The sequence below is a fragment of the Pan troglodytes genome, chromosome 5 (genome assembly GCF_028858775.2).
Source record: "Pan troglodytes isolate AG18354 chromosome 5, NHGRI_mPanTro3-v2.0_pri, whole genome shotgun sequence".
Classification (NCBI taxonomy): Eukaryota; Metazoa; Chordata; class Mammalia; order Primates; family Hominidae; genus Pan; species Pan troglodytes.
Genome location: NC_072403.2, coordinates 42,010,005 through 42,029,605, shown reverse-complemented (window position 1 = coordinate 42,029,605; position 19,601 = coordinate 42,010,005). Strand labels below are relative to the sequence as shown.

The following is a 19,601-nucleotide window of genomic DNA, read 5'->3' as shown; positions in this document are numbered from 1 at the left end:
ACAAATATTGTTTTAAATGAAATAAAAGTGTGAACGTTAAAGCCATTCAGAACTCAAATTACTATGCCTACTACTAATTCCATTTGGAACTCCATTACAGAAAGAAAAGGCAAATGGGAAGAAACTAGTTAAATTTTCTTTGATACAAGAGATGTTGTCCGTTTAAATTATCTAACAGAGAGCCAAGTGTAGTGGCTCGTGCTTGTAATCCCAGCACTTTGGGAGGTCAGGGTGAGAGGATTCTGTAAGTCCAGGAGTTCAAGACCAGCCTGCGCAACATAGTAAGACCCTGTTTCTACGAAACTAAAAAAATTAGCCAGGCATGGGGGCACACACCTGTAGTCCCAGCTACTCAAGAGGCTGAGGTAGGAGGAGGGTTGCTTGAGCCTGGGAGGTTGAGGCTGCAATGAGCCGTGACTGGGCCATGCACTCCAGCCTGGGTGACAGAGTAAAACTCTATCTTAAAAATAAAAAATAAATAAACTCTGTAACAGAAACCTTTTGTTGTAGAAGTTTCCTGGCTGGGCGTGGTGGCTCACACCTGTAATCCTAGCATTTTGGGAGGCAGAGGCGAGAGGATTGCTTGAGGCCAAGAGTTCAGCCCAACCTGGTCAATATAGTAAGATCCTGTCTCATTAAAAGAAAAGAAAAAAAAAAAAAAGAAGTTTCCTTACTAAGGCTGCAAGAAAAATCAGTGAAGAAGCTATTAATTGACAAGTGAGCACTTCATATAAATTTGGGCCAAACAGGCTGGAATTGAAGTTTGGGAAGTGTTTGCTCATTTATCTCCTGAGGTTGGTTCAGGAAATCGGCGACTACTACCTCCATATCATTTGCTCTCCTTCCTTTTAGAACTCCATGGCAATGTTTTGAGGATTAAAGAGGAGAGTGATGACTATCCAAACGTCAGAGAATGCAACTATGAGACTAGAGACACTGGAAAACTAAAAAAGTAACGGGCCTTTGCTGACTCAGGGAGATGATTTCCCAAGAGGGAAGAAAACTGGAACCTGAGAAATAAGTGATTTAGTAATGTGGCTGCTAAAATACGGAAAAACTAGAATGAATGGCTTACACATTTTTGAAATGAAGTTAGAAGAGGGTTATACTGTGAAGAAGAATGAAAAAGCCAAACATTTCATTCAGGTAAGCATATCACATAGGAGAAACTCTAGGTGACTTTGGTTTGGCAGTGAGTTTTTAGATACAACACCAAAGCACAATCCATAAAAGAAAAGAAAGATAGATAAGTTGGACTTCATTAAAATGAAAAACTTCTGCTCTGCAAAGACACTGTTAAGAGAATGAAAATACATGCCACAGACTATGAGAAAATATGTGCAAAACACCTATCTGATAAAGGAAGTATGTCTAAAATACAAAGAACTCTTAAAACTCAGCAATAAGAAAATGAACAACCTGATTAAAATATGGGCAAGAGAGCTGAATGGAAACCTCCCCAAAGAATATATGTAGATGGCAAATGAACATATGAAAAGATTCTCAACACAATATGTCACTAGAAAATTGCAAATTAAAACAAGATAGCACTATACACTTATTAGATGAGCTAAAATCCAAAATACTAAGAACAGCAAATGCTGATGAGGTTGTGGAGCAACAGGAGCTCTCATTCATTGCTGGTGGGAATGCAAAATGATGCAGCCACTTGGAAGACAGTCTGGCAGCTTCTTAAAGATTAAACAAAGTCTTACCAGACACTCCAGCAGTTGCACTCTGTGTATGTGTGTGTATTTATATATGTGTGTGTATATGTGTGTGTGTATTTATATGTGTGTATTTGTGTGTGTGTGTATACAGTGATCCCTCGGTATCCACAGGGGATTGGTTCCGGAAAGCTCCATGGATACCAAAATCTGAGGATGCTCAAGTTTCTTACATAAAATGGTGTGAGATTTGCATATAATCTATGCACATCCTCCTGTATACTTTATTTTTTATCGTATGTACTTATTTTTTGAGACAGGTTCTCAGTTTGTCACCCAGGCTGGAATGCAGTGGTGTGATCACAGCTCACTGCAGCCTTAACCTCTGGGACTTAAGCAATTCTCCCAGCTCAGCCTCCTGAGTAGCTGGGACCACAAGCATGCACCACTACACCTGGCTAATGTTATTTTTTGTAGAAATGGAAGTCTCACTGTGTTGCCCAGGCTAGGCTTCTGTATACTTTAAGTCATTTCTAGATCACTTATAATACCTAATACAATATATAAATGTTATGTAAATAGATGTTATACCGTATTTTTAAATTTTGTATTTTTTTAATTGTTCTATTATTTTTTATTGTTGTTTATTGTTTTGTTTATTGTTTTGTTTATTGTGTTGTTTGTTTTATTGTTGTTTATTGTTTATTGTTTTTATTGTTGTTTGGAATATTTTTGATCCAGTTGGTTGAATCCATGGATGTGGAACCCATAGATATGGAGGGCCAACTATATTTATTATTTAGATCAAGATATATTTCAATATATAAATTTAAAAATCTTTTCTGAAATGAAGATTGACTCTTCTTTTCAAGTCAAAGAACATACCATGTGCCAGGCAAAATTGATTCAAACGTATCTTCGTAAAACTATTGTACAAGGGATCTTCTCTTGCTACCTGAATAAATAGTGTGAAAAATATGGTTGTTGAAGAGACAAAATAATAGTATCTGTCAATTCATTTTGATAAATTTCAGTTTTGTAAGAGATTATATATATTTGTATATATTTTGCATTATTTGTATATATGTATATTTAATATTATATATTTTATATATGTGTGTGTGTTTATATGTATGTGTGTATATATATATTTGACTCTTTATATCCATGGGTTCATCTAATTACCTCTGCTTCTATTTAACATTGTACTGGGCTGTTTTGTAGTGATGTTCAGGGAATACAATCAGGACAGTGCAGTTCTGCTCTGTAGAGGAGTTTCATGGGTGGATGTTGAAGAGCCTCAAGTCACCTTCCCAACCCTCCTACCAATATAGCTTCTCCCTGACTGGTTGAGATGAAGACTTAACCTGAAGATTGGTTTGATGTTACTGGTTTTCTGGTGCCCAGGTTATATGGTTTGGCTGTGTCCCCACCCAAATCTCATCTTGAATTGTAGTTATCATAATCCCCACATGTCGTGGGAAGGACCTGGTGGGAAGTAATTGAATCATGGAAGTGGTTTCTCCCATGCTGTTCTTGTGATAGTGAGTAAGTTCTCATGGGATCTTATGGTTTTATAAGGAGCTTCCCCCTTCACTCAGCTCTCATTCTTCTCCTTCCTGCCACTGTGTGAAGAAGGACATGTTTGCTTCCCCTTCTACCACGATTGTCAGTTTCCTGAGGCCTCCCCAGCCATGCTGAACTGTGAGTCAATTAAGCCTTTCTCCTTTATAAATTACCCAGTCTCAGGTATGTCTTTATTAGCAGCATAAGAACGGACTAATGCACCAGGGCTCTCTTAGTGTTTGTTCTTCCCCATCACACACCCTTCACATCTTTCTCTTTCTGTCCTGTCTTTCACACACACACACACACACACACACACACACACACACACACACACCCTTTAGCTCATTACTGTAATACTGTGGCTTCTGTCCTTCCCCAGTGTTCCTTATTGGACAGAGGAGCTAGGGGATATGAGTTCACAGACCAAACTAAGATATCTGAGTAACACAACCACTTCAAAATAAAAAAATAAAAAAAATCATGGCCAGATGACGGATAACATCAGAAAGAGATGCGTTAGAACAGATGAACCAAGAGTTTAGAATAAGCATAATAAATATATTAAAATATGTAAGTGAGGATATTAGCAACATGATAATAATGAAATACATTGTATATGTACAATTCCAGGTTTCAGGGTTTTACTTTTAGCACATTAAATATGGCATTCCATTGTCTTTTGGCCTTCATTATTTCTGATGAGAAGTTAGCTGATTTTTCTACTCATGGTTCCCTGTATATAGTATATGCTGTTTTTCTTGGTCATTTTCCAGATTTTCTGTTTTTTAGTAGGTTGATTATGATATGTTCAAGAGTAGTTTTCTTTGTATTAAGTTGTGTTGAGCTTCTTGGATCTGTAAGCTTATATTTATCATCAAACTTGTGAAATTTTTGGCCATTTATTTCTCCAAATAATTTACTTCTCCAAATATTTTTTCTGTCCCATTGTTTATTTCTTCTCCTTCTAGGAAATGAATTTTGTGTATGTTAGATGATTTTATATTGTCCTATAAGTTACTGAAGCTTTGATTATCTTTTCAAATATTTTCATCTCTGTTCCTCAGATTATTATAAATTTTATTGATTTTTATTCAACTTCACCTTTTCTTATTAAGCCTGTCTAGTGAGATTTTCACTTCAGATATCATGCTTTTTAATTTTAGAATTGCCATTTTGTTCTTTTTTGTAGTTTCTAGTTCTTTGTTGAAATTGCCCATCTGTTCATTCATTATGACTGTGTTTTCAAAGTCCTTGAAAACATATATTATATTTGCTCTGAAATCTTTGACTACTAATTCCAATAGATGAAGTGTTTCAGGATTGGTTCTCATTGACTGCTTTTCTTTTCTTTTTTTCTTTTTTTTTTGAGACAGAGTCTCACTCGGTCACCCAGACTGGAGTGCAGTGGCGCCATCTTGGCTCACTGCAGCCTCTGCCTCCCCGGTTCAAGTGATTCTCCTGCCTCAGCCTCCTGAGTAGCTGGAATTACAGGCACGCACCACCTCACCCAGATAATTTTTGTATTTTTAGTAGACATGGGGTTTCACCATGTTGGCCAGGATGGTCTCGATCTCTTGACCTCGTGATCTGCCCGACTTAGCCTGCCAAATGCTGGGATTACAGGCGTGATCCACTGCACCTGGCCAACTGCTTTTCATTGACTATAGATCACATTTCCCTGCTTGTTTTCAAGTTTCGAGTTTTAAAAAAATTGTATTATTCTAGACATTATAGATAATACAATATAGAGAATCTGGATTCTGTTACCTTCCTCTGAAGAGCATTTATTTTCAGGCAGCTAACTTGGCAGGCATAAGTTTCCAAATTCTGTGTCCCCTGAGATGAGTGGCAGCTAAACTTTCTGCTCAGTTCTTTCAACTTCCTGTCTTTTACCTTCTGCTTGTTTCTTGCTGGGCTCCTTAAAGTATCCCCTATCCATGCACATCAGGAGTCAGCCAAGGATTTGATCAGATTTTATATGCACTTTTAAGAAGCCTCTGTGGTTTCTTCATTTCTTAGATTTTCTTTCTAAATCCCATTCTCTGACTTGTCAAACCAGTAAGACTAGCCACTTTCTGGCCATCCTGTGCTACCTGTTCTGAAGAGTACCCTCAGGCAAAAGCCTTGTGATCACAAATCTTCCCCGCTGCACTTCCTTCTTCTGGTGGTTTACTCCCCTCTGGTTTCTGCCTGCTTTTGGTCTCTCCAGTGCCTTCCAATAGTTGGGTTTTTTATTATTTCTATAATGATCATAATACAATACAAGCGACTCCACCACTACTAGAAGCAGAACCTCTGACTTTTGATTTAAAACACTCAAGGGAAGATGTTGACTTGTCTGAAATCAAATACAAACATCCAAGGTAGAGATGTGCATTTGCTAGTCATCAGCATATGGATGGTATGGAAAGCCAGGAGAGTAGAAGAGACCATTTAGAGGGGAGCATGAACAGAAAAGGGCAACCAAGGAGAGAGCCATGGGCACTCCACCATTAGGAGATGCATGAGAGGAGTTGCTGGTGGAAGAGACTGAAAAGAAAAAACTGCAGTAAGAGGAAAACTTTGGGGGAATTAAGAAAAAAAAACTCCTAGAGATTCAGTTTCTATGTTTGTTAAATTGGAATAATAATTGCTGTGTAATTAGTGCAAAGATTAGATGTGATATATTTAAAGTACCCAGAAGAGTGCACCTAGAAAACATGCAACAAAAGGATAGCTACACTACCCATGATTTATATCTGTTATATTTTATTTCCTTATTTCATGCAAATAGAATGAAGATCCCCTACATGTCTTACCAGGGGATAGGTGGGTGTTAGGATGGAAAAGGGAGAGAGGATCAACAAGGAAGAAGCCAGATGAGAGCGGGAAGGGCCTCCAGGGTGCTCATCCAAAGTGAACTCTGGATTGGTCAGCATCAAAATGGGAGAAGTGAAGCATCTTTCCACCACCCGCAGGACTCCGTGTGTTTGCATGACTGATGAGTTGACTCCCTCTGGCTGTGAGCAGTACCTCCAGATCCTTTCAGGGAAATGGGCTCAATTCACACAAAAGAAAGTAAAGCCTATAAATCAAGTCAAAAGGTAGAGCTCTTTAAAAATTTATTTACTGGCCAGGCACGGTGGCTCACGCCTGTAATCCCAGCACTTTGGGAGGCCAAGGTGGGCAGATCACTTGAGGTCAGGAGTTCAAGACCAGCCTGGCCAATGTGGTGAAACCCTGTCTCTACTAAAATACAAAAATTAGCTGGGCATGGTGGCAGGCATCTGTAATCCCAGCTACTCGGGGGGCTTAGGCAGGAGAATCACTTGAACCTGGGAGGTGGAGGTTGTGGTAAGCCGAGATCGTATCACTATACTCCAGCCTAGGCAACATAGTGAGACCCTGTCTAAAAAAAAAAAAAAAAAAATTATTTACTAGCCAGGCACAGTGGCTCATGCCTGTAATGCCAGCACTTTGAGAGGCCAAGGCAGGTGGATCACTTGAAATCAGGAGTTCAAGACCAGCCTGGCCAACATGGTGAAACCCCCATCTGCACTAAAAATACAAAATTAGCTGGGCATGGTGGTGGGCGCCTATAATCCCAGCTACTTGGGAAGCTGAGGCAGGAGAATCACTTGAACCACAGAGGGAGAACCCACACCACAGTAAGTTGGTTGAAATGACTAAATTCATAGACAGATAGAAACCATAGTTTTAAGTCTTTGGAATTAACAACAACAAAAAAGATAAAAAGCAAAACTGTCTCAAGAAGATACAGAATGTCTAAACAGGCCTATAACAAGGAGTATGATTTAGTCATTTATAAACTTCCCCAAAAGAAAAGCCCAGACCCAGAGGTATCTGTCAGTATCTTTTCCTAGAACATTCCTACTTCCCCAAAGGCAGAGGTTGCAGTGAGCTGAGATTGTGCCACTGTACTCCAGCCTGGGGTTCAAGCAATTCAAGACTCCATCTGAAAAAAAAAAATTTTATTTACTATTTGTATTAGTCCATTTTCACACTGCTGATGAAGACATACCCGAGACTGGGTAATTTATAAAGAGAAAGAGGTTTAATGGACTCACAATTCCATGTGGCTGAGCAGGCCTCACAATCATGGAAGAAGGCAAAAGGCACTCCTTACATGGTGGCAGGCAAGAGAGAGTGAGAGCCAAGCAAAAGGGGAAACCTCTTATCAAACCATGAAATCCCGTGAGACTTATTCACTACCTCCAGAATCATGGGGGAACCTCCCCCGTGATTCAGTTCTCTCCCACCGGGACCCTCCCACAACACATGGGAATTATGGGAGCTACAATTCAAGATGAGATTTGGGTGGGGACACAGCCAACCCATATCACTATTATTACTTATTTTTATTATGTTATTTATTGGATTATAACCAAGGTATAAAATAAACACCTGTTGGTCCATAGACCTAAATTATTGAGAAAAATAGCCCATACAGAAATATTCCAAATAATTTATCTAGATATTCCCTTCTCAAAGAAGTGGAGTACACTTCCCCTCTTTAAGTATGGGCTGTGCTTAGTGACTTATTTCCAAATATTATAGTGTGGGAAGAAGGGGGAGAAAATCACTTCACAGTGGAGAAGTCCGGCAAACACCACCTTAGCCAGGTGATCAAAGTTAACATCAGCAGTGCTAAGTCATATTGATAGGATATAGCCTTGATATGATGTGATGAGAAGGTTACTTTACTACTGTAGTCTTCCTTCCAAAAACACATTACCTGAGTCCAATCACGAGAAAAACATTAAACGAGTCCCAGCTGAAGGACATTTTACAAAATCCCTGACGAGTACTCCTCAAAACCACCAAGGTCATCGGAAACAAGAAAAATTTGAGAAACTGACGTGGCCAAGAGGAGTTTAAGGACACATCATGACTAAATGAATATGGCATCCTAGATGGGATCCTGGAACAGAAAAAGAACATTAGGTAAAACTTTAGGAAATAAGTTTTACCGTAGAACTTTGGTAAAAACGAAGGAAACTGAATAAAGTATGAACTTTACTTAATAATAATGTATCAGGCCAGGCGCAGTGGCTCATGCCTTAATCCCAGCACTCTGGGAGGCCAAAGTGGGTGGATCACCTGAGGTCAGGAGTTCGAGACCAGCCTGACCAATACGCTGAAACCCCGTCTCTGCTAAAAATACAAAAATTAGCCAGGTGTGTTGGTGTGGGCCTGTAATCCCAGCTACTCGGGAGGCTGAGGCAGGAGAATCACTGGAACCCGGGAGGCAGAGGTTGCAATGAGCTGAGATCACGCCACTGCACCCCAGCCTGGGTGGCAGAGTGAGACTCTGTCTCAAGAAAAATAAATAAATAATAATATATCAATATTGGTTCATTAGTTGTGAAAAAAGTGCTGTACTAAGATATTAATAAGAAGGAAGCTGGGTGCAGCATATATGGAAATTCTCTGTGCTCTTCTTGCATCTATTTTATAAATCTAAAATAAAGAAGTTGTTCATTGTATAAGTTTTGTTTGTTTTTTAAAGGATGAGGTCTTGCTGTGTTGCCCAGGCTGGTTTTGAACTCTTGAGCTCAAGTGATCCTTCTGCTTCAGCTTCCCAAGTAGTTGGGAATACAGGCATGCCCCACTGTACCCTTAAAATAAAAAGTGTGTGTGTGTGTGTGTGTGTGTGTGTGTGTGTGTGTGTGTATAAAATCTTAATACTGTACACAGAGAAGTTCTTTTGAGATCATTTTATTCCTGGTTCTGAAAGAGGCAGCTGAAGTAATGGCTTTACTGTAAAAAAAAAAAAAGGATAGGAACAGGCAGGGCTGGTGTGGACAAAGGCAAGCAGACTCCTAGGCAGGCAGAGATGGGTGCCAATTAATTGGGCAGAAACAATGAAAAGGTCTCAGAGAGAAGCAGAGAAACCCATATCCCATCCCACGTATTTTTAAAAATTGATGCCTAGGCCGAACACATCAGAAGTAATCAGTGGACAACACTGGTTTAAAAAAAGAAAGGAGGGAAGGAAGGGAGAGGGGTGAGGGGGGAGAAAGAGAGAGGGAGAGAATTTCCACTTATAAAAATTACTCTTATTTAAAACAGCTTTTTGGAATGTTAGCAAGATTTCACAATGCAGACATCTCAGTTTGAGACAGCTTGATTGATTTCCTGATTTCCAGGAAAACGGAGCTATCATCTTGTTCCTGCTTCGTTGTTTACTGGCATAAATATGCAGTTCTTACAAAATGTGAAATGGCTGCTGAAGAAGTGAAATTTAATTCTTTTTGATATATTGTTCCAAATCCCCTCAAAAACGAAGAAACCAGTGGAGAAACTTTATTCCTTCCTTCCCAAAAATGAATGTGAAGAATTGTGGAAGATTTTGTTCCTTTGGGAGTTTTACATGAACTAAAGGCTCTGAACCAGTCTGTTGGGCCCCAGAGTCAGATGGGAATAAGCACAGTTCACCTCCATACTTGCGTGTTATACCTACACAGCCCAACCAAAAACTGGAGGGCAGCAGCCGTGTTTTGTAGGTCCCATATTCCCAAGAGTATTAACATCATCCACAAGTGTTTTTGAGTACCCACTGATACAACCACAACAATAGTAAAAATAGCTAATATTTACTGTGCACTCTGTATGCACTTTACCCTCACTAGTTCTATGAGCTGAGCTCTTCCAAGATTCCATCTTGGAGAAGGAAAATAAGGCTCAGAGGAGGAAAATACCCTGCTCCAAAATGCATGGTGTGACAAGCAGGCTTACATGCCCAGTTATTTGGTTAAACAGTCTAGATGTTGCTGCAAAGAAATTTTGTAGATGGAATTAGCATTTACAATCAGTTGGTTGTAGCAGATTACCCTCCCTACTGAGGGTGGACCTCAACCAATCAGGAAAAGGCCTTAAGAGCAAAGCTGAGGTTTCTAGAAGGAATTCTGACTCAGGACTACAACATAGAGATCTTGCCTGAGTTTCCAGCCTGCCTGGCCTGCTCTATGAATTTCAGATTCAAGATTGCAACATCAACTCTTACCTGAATTGCTAGCCAGCTGGTCTGTCCTACAAACTTCAGACTTGCTAATCCCCAGCAATCTTGTCAGCCAATTCCTAAAAATAAATAAGGATAGATAGATAAATAGATAGATAGATAATAGATAGATGATAGATACAGATATAGATGACAGATGATAGATACAGATATAGATAGATGATAGATATAGATTATAGATATACATGATATGTTGCGGGAAGTCAGGGACCCCAAACAGGGACCGGCTGAAACCATGGCAGAAGAACGTGGATTGTGAAGATTTTATGGACATTTATTAGTTCCCCAAATTAATACTTTTGTAATTTCTTATGCCTGTCTTTACTGCAATCTCTAAACATAAATTGTAAAGATTTCATGGACACTTATCACTTCCCCAGTCAATACCCTTGTGATTTCCTATGCCTGTCTTTACTTTAATCTCTTAATCCTGTCAGCCGAGGAGGATGTATGTTGCCTCAGGACTATGTGATAATTGCATTAACTGCACAAATTGTACAGCATGTGTGTTTGAGCAATATGAAATGTGGGCACCCTGAAAAAAGAACAGGATAACAGCAATTGTTCAGGGAATAAGAGAGATAACCTTAAACTCTGACCGCCGGTGAGCCGCGCAGAACAGAGCCATATTTCTCTTCTTTCAAAAGCAAATGGGAGAAATATTGCTGAATTCTTTTTCTCAGCATGGAATATCCCTGAGAAAGAGAATGCGCACCTAGGGGTAGGTCTCTGAACTGGCCCCCCCGGGGCATACCTGTCTCTTATGGTCGAGATTGTAGAGGTAAAATAAACTCCAGTCTCCCATAGCGCTCCCAGGCTTATTAGGAAGAGGAAATTCCCGCCTAATAAATTTTGGTCAGACAGGTTGATCTCAAAACCCTGTCTCCTGATAAGATGTTATCAATGACAATGGTGCCCGAAACTTTATTAGCAATTTTAATTTCGCCTACATCCTGTGGTCCTGTGATCTCGCCCTGCCTCCACTTGCCTTGTGATATTCTATTACCCTGTTAAGTACCTGATGTCTGTCACCCACACCTATTCACACACTCCCTCCCCTTTTGAAAGTCCCTAATAAAAACTTGCTGGTTTTTGTGGCTTGTGGGGCATCACGGATCCTACCAACATGTGCTGTCTCCACCGGATGCCCAGCTTTAAAGTTTCTCTCTTTTGTACTCTGTCCCTTTATTTCTCCAGCCAGCCGATGCTTAGGAAAATAGAAAAGAACCTATGTGATTTTCGGGGCAGGTCCCCCAAAAATGATAGATACAGATATAGATAGATGATATATATAGATGATATAGATATAGGTGGATATAGATAGATGATAGAGATTTTTGCAAGTTCTGCATATATCCTGTTGGTTCTGTTTCTCTGGAGAACCCTGACTAATACGCATGGCTAATAAGTGGCAAAGCCAGGATGCAACCCCGGGTCTTTTTGAATGCAAAACTGAGGCTCTTAACTCCACACTCTGCAGACCTTGCCCGAAAGGCTACTAGGGTTGTAATACAAGCAAGAGCTGCTGTAACACAGCTGTGTTCCTACTGTGGGAACTAACACAGCCAGGCGGGGTATGGTACCTGGTGCTGTAAGCAAGAGGGGTCTATTTTTGGCTTTTGAGCAAGGGGATGAAATGTCTCAGCAGCATTAAGGAAGAAGGATCTGGCAGCAGAAAAGATAAGAAAAGGAAGAGCCTAGAGGGAGGAAATCATTGTGTATTATTAATCTTATAATAGAACAGGTGCAAAGGGGCCTGGAGTGGCCAACACAGAATAGCTGGGAGGAGCATTATCACAGAGGGGCCCCGAGATGTGGGATGAACAGGGAAACAAGGCAGAGGCAGGGAGGGGCCAGCAAGGTGGCCCTGCTAAATGGCCAAGAGATAGAGGGCATCGTGGGCCAGAGTGGGGGAGTCTGATGGGAGAGCTGGTCTAGGGAGGTTAGTTTAGGAAGGTTAAGTGGGAAGAGATGTGGTGGCCCAGTGGGAGGATTCCACGGAAAGCCTCCGGAGTCAGATCCAGGCTCTAGAGAGAGGACCAGGCTGGTGGGCCAGTACGGCTGGGAAGAAAGGGAAGCCACAGGCTAAGGACTTTGCTCTGTGAGCTAAGTCAAAGGCAGGAGGAAGCTGGCCCAGTGACCAGACTGGGGAGATAGAGCTGGAAGGCACTGAGGGGGTGGGAGACAGTCACACCACTGAGGAAGAGGGGCTCCCTGTAGAAGGGGGTGGCAGGCATGGTGGAGAGGCATGGGACCCAGGACAGCAAGATTTGTTGATCAGAGACTGCTGTAGAACATGACAGAGTCCTTGTGGAAGAAGGGTAGATGGTGAAGGCAGGTGTCAGGGTGTTTGCTAGGGAGTCGTGGTGAGAAAACAGAGGTGACACACACAGACTCCTCTTTGAAGACAGTTTGTCAAGAAGGTAAAGAACCCAGGTGGGAATAAGGTAGTAGACCCACTGAGGAGGGATTTAACATGGACACAAGGTGAGTGGGAAAAACTGCTACTGAGAAGGAGGAAGTGGAGATGTCAGGAAGATGGGGTAATCGAGGAGGGAAGAGGATGTGGTAGAGAAAATAATAAAAATAACAGTTAATGCTTGGCAAGCACTTCCTTTGTGCCAGGTACTGTTCTGAGTACATTCCTTATCTTTATTTCTTTAGTGTTACTGTCCTCATTTTACAGATGAAGAAACTGAGGCCCCAGATCACAGGGCTGGTGAGAAGAACGTGATATCTCCAGAGCTAACACTTAACTACTATAGTGTACCACACAAGGAGAGAGCAGCATTAGAGAGGGGTGCCACTTCCTCTGATGGAGGATAAAAAAGAAAGATTGCCAGCCTGGGCAACATAGTGAGACCCTGTCTCTACAAAAAATAAAAATAAAAAAATTAGCTAGGTGTGGTGGCATGTGCCTGTAGTCCTAGCTACTTGGGAGGCTGAGGTGGGAGGATTGCTTGAGCCCAAGAGTTTGAGGTTGCAGTGGGCTATGATTGTGCCACTGCACTCCAGCCTGGGCAACAGAGCGAGACCCTGTGTCTAAAAAAGAAACAAATAAGATAAAAGGAAAGGCTGAACTAAACTCAGATTTCTAAAGGCAATGCCCTATCCTGCCGGGCTGGAGGAAATCCAACTGCAGCCTTTACTGTGGTTCTTCCTGGGAACTTTACAAAACTTCTGCCATCTTACGGACCCCACAATCTGGAGAAAGCCCCCGTGCATATGAGTCTGTATTGAAACCACTGAGATGCTGTGCCAGTTAAGAATGTATGGGCCATACATACAAGAAACCTGCCTGATAGCGGCTTAAGCTAAAAAGTGATTTAGTTATTTCACACAGCAAGAGGTCTAGAGGCAGGCAGTCCTCAGAGTGGTTTCATAGTTCCCTGATGTATCCAAGCATTTAGGAACTTTCCATCCTTCCATTCCATCGTCCTCAGTGTATGGGCCTTTTACCCTAGGCTTGCTACCTCATAGTCACACCATGGCTGCCAGAGCTGCAGAGCTCACAAAACCATCTTCAGGGCAGGTAGCAGGTGCAGACCACCTGTATCTTCTTCCCAGACTTCTCCCAAGTTCTCTTGGGCAGGACTGAGTCCTAAATCGATCCCTAGCAAAGGGAAAATCAGCACATTTGGTTTAGGGCTTTCATGGGTCACCTTCTGGAGCTGGGGGAAAGGCCACCTTCCCGAGCAAGCTGCATCTAGAATAAAATGTGAGTTCTTTAAGGAAGATGGGAGAATGGCTGTTGGGTGGGTAACCAACACGTCTGTCTCAGAAGACCACTGACCCAGTCCACAGGGCTCTTTGGGGTCCATGGTCTGCTGCCCCAGGCCACACTCCGGACACAGAAATTTCAGCCAAAACCCCGAGCCCTGGGCTTAGGGTCCAGCCTTCCCGGGCACACCCAGCAGCTCCTTCCTGGGCTTTGCCAGGGTGTTGTGGGGAGCTGGCACCGTCCCAAATGAATATGGGGACTCATGGGCTTCAAACTCCTTCTGGTCAGGAGAAACCTCCTATCTATCTAAGCCACAGTGCTTCCCAACCACACTTCCCTCTCTCATCCCCCACCTTGTCCCATCCCAGGGTCCTGGCCAAATATTCTCAATAGTGAGACCTTTGGGAACACAGAGAGGAATGTATTGTGGCAGCTCCTTCTCTTGGCCAGTTAGTTAACACAAACTTGTCCCAAGGTGTGGCTACCTTTGTGCCTATGGTGGCCGGGGGCTCAGGGGCAGTAACACAGGGAGCAAAAAACACAAATTCATCTCCATAGTGCCCGTGCCACACTGGCAGCAGGAAGAATGGTGCAGTGGTAAATTGGAGACCTGAGCCCTGGCCCTACTCTGGGCCTAAGTGTCTTCATCAGTAAAATTGTTTAGAGGGACCACAGTAGGGCAGGAATGGAGGAGTTCCACCCATTCTGCAAACTAGATATAGAGGCCTCCACCAATTCCCTAACACAGGGTTCCCCAGCCCCCAGGCAGGGGGCCGATACCTGTCTGTGGCCTGTTTGTTAGGAACGAGCTGCATAGCTGGAGGTGAGCCGCAGGTGAGTATTACAGCCTGAGCTCTGCCTCCTGCCAGATCAGTGGCGGCACAAGATTCTCATAGGAGCACGAACCCTATTGTGAACTGCACATGCAAGGGATCCAGGTTGCACGTTCCTTATGAGAATCTAATGCCTGATGATCTGAAGTGGAACAGTTTCACCCAAAACCATTCCCCACCACCTTTCCATCCATGTAAAAGTTGTCTTCCACAAAACCAGTCTCTGGAGCTAAAAATGTTGGGGACTGCTGCCCTAGCAAAATGCCCCAGTCAGGTCCATTTCTACCCAGATGGTGAGGTTGGGCGGTCCAGAGGAGCGGGCCCTGATGAGTGTGTGGGCGTCCAGGTGCAGTGCTGGAAGTTTCCAGCCTGGCTCCATGATCATAGAGGGTGGGGCTGGGGGGTTTGTTAGGAATTGACAGAGGATACCTAAAGCCTCATTTCAGTAGCTAGAACAGCCTCATTCCAATAGCTCATAACTGGGGTCCACAAACTATAGAATTCAGGGGTCTGTGCACTTGGATTGGAATAGAATACAACTTTATTTTCAGTCATTTCTATTTCCTTGGTTATGAACAAAGGTAGCAAAGTGCAGTTGTATCAGCAGTGCCAATAGAAATTACAGAGTTTTTCATATCCCTTTACAGTTTGCCACAGGTATCTTAAAATATTGTTTACACTCATCTCTACTTCAGTTTACCATTGTTTAATAGGCCTACCCTCGATCCTTTTATTCAATATGTTAATAAACCTATACACATAGTATCACGTTATACATTTTAAAAATATTTTGACAACTGTATATAAATATAACTAGCTTACTTTGTAATCCTACATATTTTATGTGTATGAAAATATTATTCTGAAATTAGCCAGGCATGGTGGTACATGCCTATAGTCCCAGCTACTTGGGAGGCTGAGGTGGGAGGATCACCTGAACCCAGGGAGGTCGAGGCTACAGTGAGCTGTGATTGCACCACTGCACTCCAGCCTGGGCAATGGAGTGAGACCCCATCTCAAAAGAAAAGAAAAGAAAATATGATTTTGAGAAGCGATCCATGGCACAAAAGATGGCCAAGAGCCCCTGACTGAGAGGGGCCCTGTTGACACTCACATGCCACCCGCCCAGAGTGAGGGCAGCTGCCCAGCTGAGCAGGGACCCCGCAGGAGGAACCAGAGCAGGAGAATCCCTGGCACCACCCTTGCTCCAGTACACACCCATGGGTGCTCAATGAAGAAGTGAGGACAACTTGCTGCCATCTTCAGTTTGATGGAATGGCCTTAGGCCTCTGCTGCTGATTGTGAAATCACCGGCCTCTTACCTAAAAGCTCAGGAGGATTTAGGGGGAATGCAGATAGAGCACCTGAGTTCACTGTGTAATGAAGGAAGGGGAGCCTCCCAGCATTAGATCTTAGGGAATTGTTCAAATTTAAGGAAGCAAAAGCCAAGAGTTGGGAGGAGAGGCAGGGAGATATTCCTTCCTCCTCAGCTGTAGCTATAGCATTGCTTGGGGCCATGGAAAAACAGTTTTCCACACCCTAGCAGACAGCAAAAGCTATTTCAATGTGCCAAGTGAAAGTTGAGCCATGCCCTCATCCAAACTAGCCCCCAGCCTCACGCAGGCAGCTCCGGGCACCCGTGCACACTGGGTTCACCCTTACGGAGCTGTTCCTCCATCAGGCAGCTCTGGGCACCGGTGCACACTGGGCTTGCCCTTATGGGGGCTGTTCCTCCATTTCTGTCTCCCCTTGTGCTGCCCCTCACTGGGGGCAGTGCCACCCCAATCCACGCCAGGCAAGCCCTGCCCTGGGACACCGCTGCTGTCTGTTTTCATGGATGACTCAGGCCCCAGCAAAGATACTCTTTGTTCCTCAAAAGAGGGAATGGAGGGTACACTTGCTCTTAGGAAATGTCCCCCACCTTGCAGTCTGGCTTCCTGATCTCTCTCTGTTAAGATCTTTTAAGCCACCCCATCAGCCACAGAACGAAGCGCATCCACCAAGAATACCTGAGCCCACATCTCCCCCTCCCTCGCCCCGCCAGCTCCTCTGCCCCCCGACAGCTCCTCTGCCCTCCGACAGCAGGAGAATGGACTTGTTTCCTATTACACAGGCCATGTGCCCACTGGGCAAGACCCAAACCCGTGGAACCCCCACTCCCTCTACTCCCCACCCCCTCCACCCCCCACCTTGCACTGCTGAGCACCTCCACTGCCTTTTGAAGAAACTTCACAGATTTGAGAAAACTCTGTGGGAGGGGCTGAGGTTTAATTCTGGAGTGGGGATGGCCTAGGAGGACACCAGAGGATGAAGCGGGGGGTGGGGTCTGGGAGTCTGAAATAATAGACATTTTCAGGAGAACAGCTCAAAGGTACAGCCCAGGGCCACCCACTTCTGCTTCCTGCTGGGCTCTCTGCCACCTTCCATATGACATTGTCCTGGTCGGGGCAAAGAAGTGACCGACAGGCCCCTGGGACATCTTTCACTCATTATTCATTCACGCACAGGTATTTGCTCACAGTGGGCAACGGGAAGGGGAGGCCAAACCACACACTAAATGCTGCCCACAGAGGGCCTGCAGCCCAGGGGGGATGATGGAGAACAGCTGCCTGGAGGGAGGCCTAAGGTAGAGCCTTGAAGGCCAAGGAGAATGGAGAGGAGAATGGAGGGCCTTCCACGCACGGGCACTAAAAGAAGGCCAAGCCTACTTGGGGAGAGGCAATATCGGGACCTGTGCACTGGGCTGCACTGGGCAAAAAAGGCTAAGTGTGTCATGCTGTTGGGAGAAAATGGGTCCTGCGGTTAAGTACATCTGGGAAGTTCTGGATTAAATGAGGAACGGATCTCTTTACTGCAGGACTTGTCAAGACCTTTAACCTGTGAATGCAGAATGAACCTTACGGTGGATCCCAGGACTGGTGTCCCACACTGACATAAGGACTAGCTAGGGGAGGCAGTGGGGGCTGATGAGATTAGAGAGAACACAAGTGGTTTTGAATGCCAGGCCAAGAAGGAAGGCTGGACTTTTTCCTTGGGGCAGTGAAAATTCTCAGGAGGCTTAGAGGGATGTAGACTCAGGGAACCTGGGGCAGTTTAGTAACCAGCGAGGCCAGGGCTGTGGCAAGACTAGCCAGTACCAGTCAAGGACTCCCCAACTCCTTGACAGCAGGGCCATTCTGTGGGAGAGAAAACAGAGACCATGGACACAGTCAGCAGTAAGGGTCTCAGACTGGCGTGAAGAGGGAAGGCTGGGCAACCCTTGAATCCAAGCTGGGCACAGTGCTCAAGCCTACTTGGGTTCCAATCTGACTCCACCACTTCCTAGCTGTGGGTGTCTGACCCAATGTCTCTGTGGCTTCAGGGTATTTGTTTTTTTTGTTTTTTTGAGATGGAGTCTCACTCTGTCACCCAGGCTGGAGTGCAGTGGTGTGATCTCAGCTCACTGCAACCTCCACCTCCCAGGTTCAAGCAATTCTGCCTCAGCCTCCCGAGTAGTTTGGGATTACAGGCATGCACCACCAAGCCCAGCTAATTTTTGTATTTTTAGTAGAGATGGGGTTTCACCATGTTGGCCAGGCTGGTCTTGAACTCCTGACCTCAAGTGATCCGCCCACCTCAGCCTCCCAAGGTGCTGGGATTACAGGCGTGAGCTACTGCGACCGGCCTGTGGTTTATTTTTTAGAGCAGTTTTAGTTTGGCAGAAAGTATAGAGGTTCCCACCTACTTCCTCCCCTTCTCTCTCCTCAGTTTTCTTGATGAGTAACATCTTGCATTAGTGTGGCACAATTGTTACAATTTATGAACCAATACTGATACATTATTATTAACTGAAGTCCATAGTTTACTTGAGGGTTCACTCTGTGTTATCCAGTCCTACAGATGGTAACAAATGCACAATATGTATCCACCATTACAGTATTATACAGAAGAGTTTCAAGGCCTTAAAAATGCTGTCTGGGCCTGCAGGGTGGCTCATGCCTATAATCCCAGCACTTTGGGAGGCCAAAGTGGGAGGATCACTTGAGTCCAGAAGTTCAAGATCAGCCTGGGCAACATAGAGAAACCCCGCCTATACAAAAAAGAAAAAAATGTTTTAATTAGCCACCTGTAGTCCTGGTGCACCTGGGTGGCACAGACCTGTAGTCCCAGCTACTTAGGAGGCTGAGGTGGGAGGATGGCTTGAGCCCAGGAGGCTGAGGTTGCAGTAAGCTGTAATTGTGCCACTGAACTCCAGCCTGGGTGACAGAGCCAGACCCTGTCTCAAACAAACAAACAAAAAAAAGCTTTCTGAGCCTCAGTTTTAACACCCGTAAGATGAGTGTGAAGCTCCATCTGAATCCCCCCAGTCTCCTCCTATAGGTTTTTGATTTAGGCCTCCCAACAAATCAAGTATGACTGAAATCCACTGAATGTCTCGAACTATGGTCTGATATCCATCAGAATCACTAGGCTTGGGTCAGGGCAAGAGGTCCTCATTCAAATGCACATTCTAAGGTCTCAACTCCAGACCTGCTGAGTCACAAGCCCTGGGGTGGGGCCCAGGAATCTGCATTTTAACAAGTCCCCTGGTGCACAAGGAAATTTGAGACCCACTGTGCCCGACAACTTGTGCACATGGAAATTTGTTCTGCCACAGTTTCTCAGATAAAAACAGAGAGGTTCTAGCCACTGTCAGGTCAAAGCTCTGGAGAGCTGTGCCATCTCCCAAAAGGAGCAGAACGGTTTGCCATCAAGCCAGGCAAGAGCCCATTTCTGCCTGTGCAGCTCGCAGTCTCCGAGCCTGCTGTTGT

General features: G+C 44.0%; 1 protein-coding gene across 2 annotated transcripts in view; it reads left to right on the top strand.

Moving 5' to 3' along the window:
• LOC104006817 (basic proline-rich protein-like) overlaps positions 1 to 13,160 on the top strand; it is a 50,405-nt gene extending 37,245 nt beyond the window's left edge. The window contains exon 3 of one of the 2 annotated variants that reach the window (XM_054685734.2): positions 12,922 to 13,160. The gene's annotated coding sequence lies outside the window, so the exon portion shown is untranslated. Of the gene's footprint in view, positions 1 to 852; positions 2,550 to 12,921 lie in introns of those variants that run through there. The other variant, XM_054685731.2, reaches the window with a different exon arrangement.
• The last annotated feature ends 6,441 nt before the right edge of the window (positions 13,161 to 19,601 follow it).